The sequence below is a fragment of the Macaca thibetana genome, chromosome 10 (assembly GCF_024542745.1).
Source record: "Macaca thibetana thibetana isolate TM-01 chromosome 10, ASM2454274v1, whole genome shotgun sequence".
In the NCBI taxonomy this organism is placed as follows: Eukaryota; Metazoa; Chordata; class Mammalia; order Primates; family Cercopithecidae; genus Macaca; species Macaca thibetana.
Window position 1 is genome coordinate 936303 of NC_065587.1, and position 10196 is coordinate 946498.

Here is a 10196-nt window from a genome sequence, read left to right on the forward strand (position 1 = left end):
GGCGGGCGCCTGTAGTGCCAGCTACTCGGGAGGCTGAGGCAGGAGAATTGCTTGAACCCGGAAGGCCAAGGTTGCAGTGAGCCGAGACTGAGCCACTGCACTCCAGCCTGGGCAACACAGCAAGACTTTGTCTCAAAAAAAAAAAAAAAAGTTGCTTACAAGAGTGGTGGGGATAGGAAAGGTAGCTTTTATGCAGCTCTGACCTTTATAACAGGTAATTATTTTGTACATAAAATTTTTAAAAAATCTTAAATCTAAAAATGATCTGAAACAAATGGGCAACATAACCAGAGAAAAGAATATTTGTCTTATTTCTTTCTTGGGAAAAATAAATAAAATAAAAAATAGAACAAGAGTATTTGTTAAGGAACTTTAAAACACAGCACTTTATTCATCCAAAGTGGAAGATAACTAAGGACAAAAAGAACTCAACAAAAAACCTACAAACTTAACGAAGCAGTTTTCTTCGTAGTAGTAGTATTGTAATTCCACAACCTATTTTATGTACATTTTAGCAAAAAACAAGTAATTATACAAATGGTATTAAGATTTTTCAGAATATATAATTTAAGATTCAAAGAAATTATGCAAAACTATATATATATATATATATATATATATTTTTTTTTTTTTTTTTTTTTTTTTTTTTTTGAGACAGGGTGTCACTCTGTCACCCCGGCTGCAGTGCAGTGACATGATTGCGGCTTCACACAGCCTCAACCTCCCAGGCTCAAGTGATCCTCCCACCTCAGCCTCCTGAGCAGCTGGAACTACAGGCACATTGTCATCTTGCCCAGCTGATTTCTGTATGTTTTTGTGAAGATGGGGTTTTGCCATGTTGCCCAGACTGGTCTGGAACTCCTGAGCTCAAGTGGTCTCCCCACTTCAGTCTCCTGAAGTGCTGGAATTACAGGTGTGAGCCACCACACCCAGCAAAACTACCTCCCAAAGTGCTGGGATTACAGGTGTGAGCCAGCACACCCAGCAAAACTACACAATTTTAATGAAAATTAATTGTAATTGTAATTCATATTGAGAATACCAGAATGAACTCACAACATTTTAAATACGTATTTTCTAGCTGTGTCCATGAAGAGGGCATTAAGCAATAACAAACACAGTGACCACGTCTACGGCCCGGACGTTGGTGTCCAGATGCCTTTCTGCACGAAAAGGAGCCCAGACACTCCGGAGAAGCAGCTGACACAGGCCAGGGAAAGCCGTCACCGTGGGCCTGGGACGCTGGGCCAGAAAGGATGCACTCCCAGGACCATGTGCTGAGTGAAAAGGACACAGGGGCCAGCCTGGAAGGCGCTCCCAACTGGTCACATTTATAGCCATTTGAGCATCACAAAACAAAAGGCTTTACTAGATTATGACATGTGAATAAATAAATAAAAGTCCACTAGTCCACCTTGATACTCAAAGACGACAAAGGAAAAGTAAAAACATTTGCCCCCACGGAGGTGTCTACTAGACCACCTTCCGCTAAACATTGGTAATAAAGGGAAAGAACTCAGCATTTTCTAAGAGGCAGCAAAGAAGGAAAACATAAAGATAAAGAAAAAAAGGAACAACAGCATATGAAAGTCAAGGTGTTGCTGCCCACGGGTTCTGGGGAGACCAGCAAACAGTATGTGGAAGTCTGATGGGGGGAGGGCGTCCACACACCCTGAGATACCCCCTCATCTAACTTGCCAACTGCGGGGGGCGGGCACACAATTTAAAGGGCCAGCGAGCAAAGATGCATCCGTCCTCATGGGACAGCCTCCGCCCACAGTGCAGCACACAGCATTACCTGCGCCCCAAACATGCCCCCTGCATCAAATCAAGTCTCCCATTGCCAGATCACAGGGGGTGCTCCGGGGGCTCCACACGAAGACAGACATCACAGTCACTGTGACGTGTGGCCCTGCACTCGATTCTGGTTGGGAAAAACAGCTAGTAAGGACGCTGGGGGACAACTGGGGAAGTCGGACCATGGACTGGCTACTGGATGACGCCAAGGGACACAGCTTCGTAGACGCCATCGATCGCGACTGTCGTTAGACAGAAGAATGTCCTTTTCCCTTTCTCAGGAGAAAGAACACTTAGAGAAGTGTCCTGATATCTCCAATTTCCTTCCAGACAGTCCAGCAAGTGCCAGGTGGCAGCGGGTGGCAGTCACAGTAGCTCCAGCTGGGGGCAAGGGACACAGGAGTGCCAACTCCATAAGTTAGAAACTTTACAATAACCTTCAAACAACGGAAGTATATTCGTTTTCAGCTCAGAGCACACGCACTCTCAACAGGCTGTCGAGTACACCCAGGGAGTCAAAGAGCTACATATCAGACTCCGGGCCTGGTTCAGACGGGCATATGGCAGTTTCTCCTCCTGAGGACATAAATTACCATCCGGGCTACACCTGAGAGTAGCCTTCACCTATTCTGAGGGTGCACAGCAGCATCACTGCCACAGATTCCAGCAGGAGCCACGGGCTCACAACAGCTGCTCACACAGAAGCCAACATCCAGGTCTGGGCTAAACTGAGAAGGGGGCTAGGTGCAGTGGCTCATGCCTGTAATCCCAGCACTCTGAGAGGCCAAGGCGGGTGGGTCACCTAAGGTCAGGAGTTTGAGACCAGCCTGGCCAACATGGTGACACTACTAAAAATCCAAACACTGGCTGAGCGCAGTGGCTCACGCCTGTAGTCCTGGCACTTTGAGAGGCCGAGGTGGGCAGACCACGAGATCTAGAGTTCAAGACCAGCCTGGCCAACATGGTAAAACCCCGTCTCTACTAAAAATACAAAAAAAAAAAAAAATTAACCAGGCATGGTGGCACATGCCTGTAATCCCAGGAGACTGAGGCAGAAGAACTGCTTTAACCTAGGAGGCAGAGGTTGCAGGGAGCTGAGATTGCGCCATTGCACTCCAGCCTGGGTGACAGAGCAAGATTCCATCTCAAAACACAAACAAACAAAAATTAGCTGAGTGTGTGCGGTGGCTGGCGCCTGTAATTCCAGCTACTCGGGGGGCTGAGGCAGGAGAATCACTTGAACCCAGGAGGCAGAGGCTGCAGTGAGCCGAGACTGCACCACTACACTCCAGCCTGGGCGACAGAGTGAGAAGAAATAAAAACAAACAGAGAAGGGGAACCCAAAGCTAAAGGTCAAAGACAGTGGCAAGGGGTCTGACTCCAGAAGTCCAGAGTCAGAGCTGCTCTGTCAGACCTGCTCAGGAACCCAGGCAAGGCCGTCTTGGAAACAGGGCACCTTCCAAAGCAAGCCAGCAACACACTAAGGTCAGCCGGTCTGAGTTCTGTCCCTGAAATGCTCTGGGTCACACGACAGGGTCATGTGGATTGTTCTGCTGGCAGTTTTGTGGGTCCCCTGTATTTAACACCAGCACCCTCGCCGTGTACCCGTACCATGGGGGTCCGGGCAGTCCCACTAGTGACAGGCCTGACATCGCAACTGTGGCTGAACACTGCTTGGGAGCCTCTCACTTACAGGATGTGGAGCGTGGCTTCTGTGACGGAGTAACCAGAGCTCTAACAAATGCACATGCTCCCAACCCTGCTCTCTGCAGCAAACACGTAGAGCAGACACCACCAGGTGGGCCTCGATGAGGGGCAGCTTTGGAGGAACTCAGCCCCTCAGGGTTTGTCTGTGGAGGTGACGAGGTGGGTGGTGAGGCAGGAAGGGCTGGGGGCCAGGTCCTCCTGACCCTTATCAGGGAGGGGGCTGCATCAGTCACAGCCCCACCCCCAGGGCCAGGCCAGCATCAGCTGTTTCTATTGCACACAGACTTTGCTGGGAAAGAACTGGGCCATGGCTGCTGAAAAGGCTTCATGAGAGGTGGGAAGCTGGCCGGGATTCCAGCGCGGCCTTCACCTAGAATGAGGGATGGGAAGCTGGCCGGGATTCCAGCGCCGCCTTCACCTAGAATGAGAGGAGGGAAGCTGGCCGGGATTCCAGCGCGGCCTTCACAGAATGAGGGATGGGAAGCTGGCCGGGATTCCAGCGCGGCCTTCACCTCGAATGAGGGATGGGAAGCTGGCCGGCATTCCAGCGCGGCCTTCACAGAATGAGGGATGGGAAGCTGGCCGGCATTCCAGCGCGGGTCATTTAGACTGCATGTCCCCTGAATCCCCAAACAACCTGGGGGAGCTGGGAGGTGGCTTCAGCAGCAGGCCCTTGGGCCAGGCAGGAGGCGCGCACTGGGATGCTGCAAGGCTGCCTCTGCACCTCATGGATGATGCTCTCCTGGGGCTTCTGCCATCGCCCCCAGACCCTTCAGGGCTGGACTCTAACCTCCTCTCCCCATGAGGTCTCCGGAGCACACTTTCCCGAGAAACCGGGATTACCCCTGCTCTCACCTGCCGGTGTTTCTCCTTGAAGCACCTACTGAGCCTTTTTCTCTGGTTTATGCTGCTCCTCACCACCACCATGTTCCCTGAGGCCAGGGCCTTCTTTTAAAACCACCATGGCCCCAGCAGGCAGAGAGGCAAGCACCTCTGTCTCTCTCTCCCCTCCGCCTCAGAAACAGCAAAGAGCTTATTTTATTCCCAACGATACCTCCCAGAATCTGAACTACCAAAAGCACATATCCAATGATTAGCAAGGAAGCGATCTGAGGTACTGCAGAAGGAGGACAAACCTAGATGCTGAAAAGTGGGGAGCAGGAGAAGGGCCTGGAAGGCTGGGATACAGAGAGGGCCGAACCCCCGAAAGGGGCTGAAGCCACAGAGCAGCTGGTATCCACAGACACTGAAACGGAAAGACAAAACCAAAACGCTAAGGGGTGTCACGAGCTAAACCCACACTGACTTTCTTACACAGCCAAATGTAAATAAGAGGGATTCCTACAGGTACATTCTCAGGTCCTGAGATTTAAACAGTGAAGGAAACAACGTTGGTAAGGAAGGGTCAGCTTGGCCTCTACCCCAGGGCTGGGCAGAGCCACACCCAGCAGTTTCACCTGCTCCCTCCTCTCAAAAGACAACCACCACACCAAAGAGAACCAGACCAGAAGCTAAAGCCAGGCAAAGAAAAAATGCAAAACAAAGCGAAGGGCGGCACTGACCATGGTCACTTACTGCCCGTCATGCCCCCAGCGTTCCACTCCCCAGGGATCCTCACCAGGAATCTGAGACACACACACACCTTTCACTAAAAAAGCTGCTTCTCAGCTCCTTTGCACACACAGAAGTCAGTCCGCTCCCCTAGTCATTTTCTTAGTCTTTCTCCAAGGTGTTATGGGCATACTTTGCACAGCTGAGTCACTCACTGTGTGGGGGGGAGGGGGGAGGAGGCAACCTTAAAGAGTAGCAGTTTTACACCCGAAACATCGACCACCTTATTCAGGAATTAACTGGATGAGGGTGTGTTGGGGGAGACTGTAACCACCTGTCAAGTGGACCAAAAGTCTTAGGTTTCTTTCCATATAGATTAACTGTGTCCTCACCTCAAAAACTGGGCCCCGTGAAGCTTTTTCAAGATTCACAGAATCTCTCTTAACCTGTGCAAGATCTTTTCTTGAAAAAAAGCCAGTCATGACAAGCAGATATAATCCGTTTAAGGACTACGGGAAGTGTGCATCCTTGTATGGACGTCCCATTGGAAACCCTATGGAATCGAACTCCTGTAAACTTTTCTCTTGCAAGATAACTTTGGTTTTGTTTTTTGTTGTTGTTTTTGAGATGGAGTCTCGCTCTGTCCCCCAGGCTGGAGTGCGGTGGCGCGATCTCGGCTCACTGCAAGCTCCTCCTTCCGGGTCACGCCATTCTCCTGCCTCAGCCTCCCAAGTAGCTGGGACTACAGGCGCCCGACACCACGCCTGGCTAATTTTTTGTATTTTTAGGAGAGACGGGGGTTTCACCGTGTTAGCCAGGATGGTCTCGATCTCCTGACCTCGTGATCCGCCCGCCTCAGCCTCCCAAAGTGCTGGGATTACAGGCGTGAGCCACCGCGCCCGGCCAAGATAACTTTGTTTAGTAACTGAAATTAATTGATAATCAAAATGTGGCTTATTCATGGCAGTTAAAAAAAAATCCCAACCAAATCCTTCCTAGTCTCAATTTTGTCACCATGACATACACAGAAAAAAATAAAAAATATTTCTATGTAAAAAGTCGCAGGTGCCCTTGCTTTACCAAACTGGCCTCATTATAAGGTCTGAATGGATTTCTAAAAACTATGCACATAATCTGATCAGGGCTAACTTCAAAACAAATAACTTCCCTTTTGACCAACACCAGAACAACAGAATCTTCTGACGGCTCAGCTTGGCCGGGACGTTTCCACAGCGGTGCCCGGGTCTGCCAGGGCCACCCGGAATACGAAGGCGCAGAAGGGAGCCCGAGGGGCTGCGATTCTCTTAGCAATGAAGACCGTGTGGGTCACACAACGGGACAAAAGAAGAAACAAAACTGACTGCGAGCTCATTTGGGTGTAGGAAAACCACTGCAGTCGAAAAACATTTGAAATTATGGTTCGCAAGGCAAGTTATGTTTTTATTCATTCAATGTGAACGGTCATCCCCAGAACCACGTACAATAACCTGCCTCGGGGCGCGTCGCAAGGACCCATCTGGGCTGAGACATGAAGCAGGGCCCGGGTGGCCCTTCCTGGAGCTGGGACGGGAATGACACATCCAGAGAAGTCCCAGGGACCGGGCTCGCGGGGCAACTCGACGTGGCCGGGACAGCGCGCTCCCGGCGGACCCGGGCGGCGCCCCGAGCCCCGTCCCGTCCGCCCCGTCCCGTCCCGTCCGCCCGGAAGCAGCGGCGCGGGCACGTGGGCCAGGCCGGGCGCCGACCCCGGGCACTCGGCCGCTCAGTCGGCGCCGCCCCCGCGCCAGCTGTCAGGGCCGGGGTCCGCGCGGGGGCGGGTCCGGGGCGGCGCCAGGCGGGGACCCCGAGGCCACGGAGCCGCGCCCCCGCCCGCCTGGCCCCGGCCCCGGCCCGGCGCGGCGCAGACAATGGCGCGGCCCGGCCCGGCCCCGGCGCGGTCCGCGGGGGACGGGGCTCGCGGCGGGCGGCGGGGCGGCGGCGCCCGCGCACTCACCTCGGCCCGGCCTCTGGGGCGGCTCCCGGCCGGCTGCGGACGACGGCGGCGCGGGCGGACGCTCCATTCATTACCGCGGCTTTGTCTGCCCCCGCGCCCCTCCCGCGGCCCCGCCGCCCGCCGCCCGCGACGCCGCCGGACGCTGCGCCCCTCCCAGGGCCCCGCGCGGCGCGGGGCGGGGCTGGCCGGGGGCGGGGCCGACTTGGGGGCGGGGTCTACGCGCGCAGGCGCAATGTCCGCGTACCCGCCCCGCCTCGTCCCTGTCCGGGTGAGAGGACGAAGCGGCTGGGGCACTGCCGCTGGGGCGGGGCCGGGCGGAAGACGCAGACACAGTGCGCGCTGCGGCTCCGCCTCCGGGTCTGGGTGGGCAAACTACGCAGGCGCAGTGCGAGCTCTGGCGCGGGGGGGCGACGGGCAGGGCCCAGGCGCCTTGGCGGGGCGGGGTGCGGCCGCCGCGGTTTGTTCCGGTGGCTTGGCCGTTGGCGGCGGCTCGGCGCGCACTCAACGGCCCACCGCGGGTTTCCGGGATGACCGGCAGCGCGGGTCCCGGTTCCGCCCCGAATCCCCTTACCTGGCGCGGAGGCCGCTCAGTGCGGTGCGGTTGGGCCCCGTGGGCTGGGACCTAAGCCCTTGAGCCTAAGGCGATCGGGCTCCCGGCGCGGCCCCCCGGGGGCGGGATTAACGCCTAAGCCGCGAGCCGGGTCGGCGGGAGGAGGGCGGCCCTCTGGGCGGGCGCGGGACCGGGACTGGCGGTGCGGAGCGCGCGGGACTCGTCCGCTCTCAGGGTCTGAAGAAAATGTGTACTTTTAATGTGTTATTTCCTAACACAAATGTCTGAGCCGACCAAATAAACTCTGCAGGCTGAATGTGGCCCCGAGGTCCTCCGTTGGTGACACGGCTTTCGGCGTTTTCTCGGCCTGAGTGTGTGAGTGAGACGAGCCCGCGTGGCGGTCACCGGCTAGAGCGGGAGCGTGGAGTTAGCCCGGCCGCCTCTGCCCGGAGCCTGCCCCTGCCCCGGGATGTCCCCCTTCACCCACACGCCGACTGTTCCAAAGTCCATGTCCAGCCTGCAGCCGGGTTCTGTATGGTGCCTGAGCTAAGAATGCTTTTCTCGTTTTTAAGAAGTTGGGGGAGAATTAAAACAGTATTTCAGGATATATGAAAAGTATATGAAATTCAAATATCGGCCGGGCACAGTGGCTTACGCCTGTCATCCCAGCACTTTGGGAGGCCGATGCGGGTGTATCACCTGAGATCAGGAGTTCGAGACCAGCCTGGCCAACATGGAGAAACCCTGTCTCTACTGAAAATTTAAAAAATAATAATAATTAGCCAGACGTGGTGGTGGGCGCCTGTAATCGCAGATACTCGGGAGGCTGTGGCAGAAGAATTACTTGAACCCAGGAGGCAGTGAGCCGAGATTGCGCCATTGCACTCCAGTCTGGGTGACAGCCAGACTCCGTCTCAAAAAAATAAAATAAAATGTCAGCTTCCTAAGGAGTTCAATTGGAACACCGCCATGCCTGTTCATATAGTTAAAAGGTAAACTGCTTTTACCTTCCACCATAGCTGAGGAACTGAGACAGGGCACTGACACCCAAAAGGGGCTCCCTGTTTCTTTTTGTTTTTTTTTTTTTACTTTTTCTTTCTTTTTTTTTTTTTTCTGAGACGGAGTCTTGCTCTGTCCCCAGGTTGGAGTGCAATGGGGCAATCTCGGCTCACTGCAACCTCCGCCTCCCGGGTTCAAGCGATTGTCCTGCCTCAGCCTCCCGAGTAGCTGGGACTACAGGCGTGCACCACCACGCCCAACTAATTTGTGTATTTTTAGTAGAGATGGAGCTTCACCATGTTGGCCAGGATGGTCTCCATCTCCTGACCTCGTGATCTGCTTGCCCCGGCCTCCCCCAAAGCGCTGGGATTACAGGCGTGAGCCACTGTGCCTGGCCCGGGGATCATCCCTGTTTCATTCAGAGTGGAGGCCAGTGTTCTCAGGCCTGCTCTGCCCCTGCCATCCCCTCATCAGCTCTGCAGCAGCCCCCAGCCTCCTTGGTGCTTGCTTTGGGGTATTTGCACTGAGTCTTGTCTGCCTGGAATGCTCTTCCCGTCTGCCAGTGTCAAACTCCCAGACGGCTGCCCATATGTCAGCATAGTGGGAGGCTCTCCGGGGCCATGCTCTATGAAGTAACACTTTGCTGTCCTCATCCCCTCTCCGGGCTCTGACACACTATATATGCCTGTGTCATGACTGCCCCTGACAGCCTCCTGCTAGAATCAGAGGGAAGGGGGGCTTCTTTGTTGTATGTGCTGAGGGAGTCTGGCCAGTGCGGAGAGCAAGCCCTCCTACGCTTTGTGGAGTAGGTTAATGGGGCCCCACAATTGCCTGGCACTCAGGTGCAGAATTAGAAGATTCCTGGGGCCAAAGAGCAACAGCTCTTCCCAGAGGGACCCGCCAGTGAGTGACTGAGTGCAGGTTGACAGGTCCCTCCTAGTGCCTTCCAACTTGTGCAGGGCAGCTGGTGTGGCCTATTCTCTGGCCCCTCACAGGAAGATACTGTTTTGTGTGTTGGGTGGTCCTTGGACTAAGTGCCCACATGGGACACCCTGGAGCACGGAAGGGCACACTACACGTCATGGGTCCAGGACCCAGCATCAACTGGGACTGTTCCAGCAAGCCAGGACCCCACACCCCCACCAGCTGCAGTCCATTCATTTAATCTTTGATGGGCACTTTCTGTGTGCCCAAAATACAGTATCTTATTTTTTCTTTTCTTTTTTTTTTTTTTTTTTTTTTTTTTTTTTGAGACGGAGTCTCGCTCTGTCGCCCAGGCTGGAGTGCAGTGGCCGGATCTCAGCTCACTGCAAGCTCCGCCTCCCGGGTTCACGCCATTCTCCGGCCTCAGCCTCCCGAGTAGCTGGGACTACAGGCGCCCGCCACCTCGCCCGGCTAGTTTTTTGTATTTCTTAATAGAGACGGGGTTTCACCGTGTTAGCCAGGATGGTTTCGATCTCCTGACCTCGTGATCCGCCCGTCTCGGCCTCCCAAAGTGCTGGGATTACAGGCTTGAGCCACCGCGCCCGGCCTCTTTTTTTTTTTTTTAAGTCTGCAAGTGCTTGGTACATGCACAGATGGTATTTATTTGCTGTTTGT

The 10196-nt window shown here is 54.5% G+C and overlaps 1 protein-coding gene across 1 annotated transcript in view; it reads right to left on the reverse strand.

Moving 5' to 3' along the window:
• The window catches only part of ZBED4 (zinc finger BED-type containing 4), a 37163-nt gene extending 29969 nt beyond the window's left edge, over positions 1 to 7194 (reverse strand). The window contains exon 1 of the mRNA XM_050745825.1: positions 7049 to 7194. The gene's annotated coding sequence lies outside the window, so the exon portion shown is untranslated. The remainder of the gene's footprint in view (positions 1 to 7048) is intronic.
• Between the last annotated feature and the right edge of the window lie 3002 nt (positions 7195 to 10196).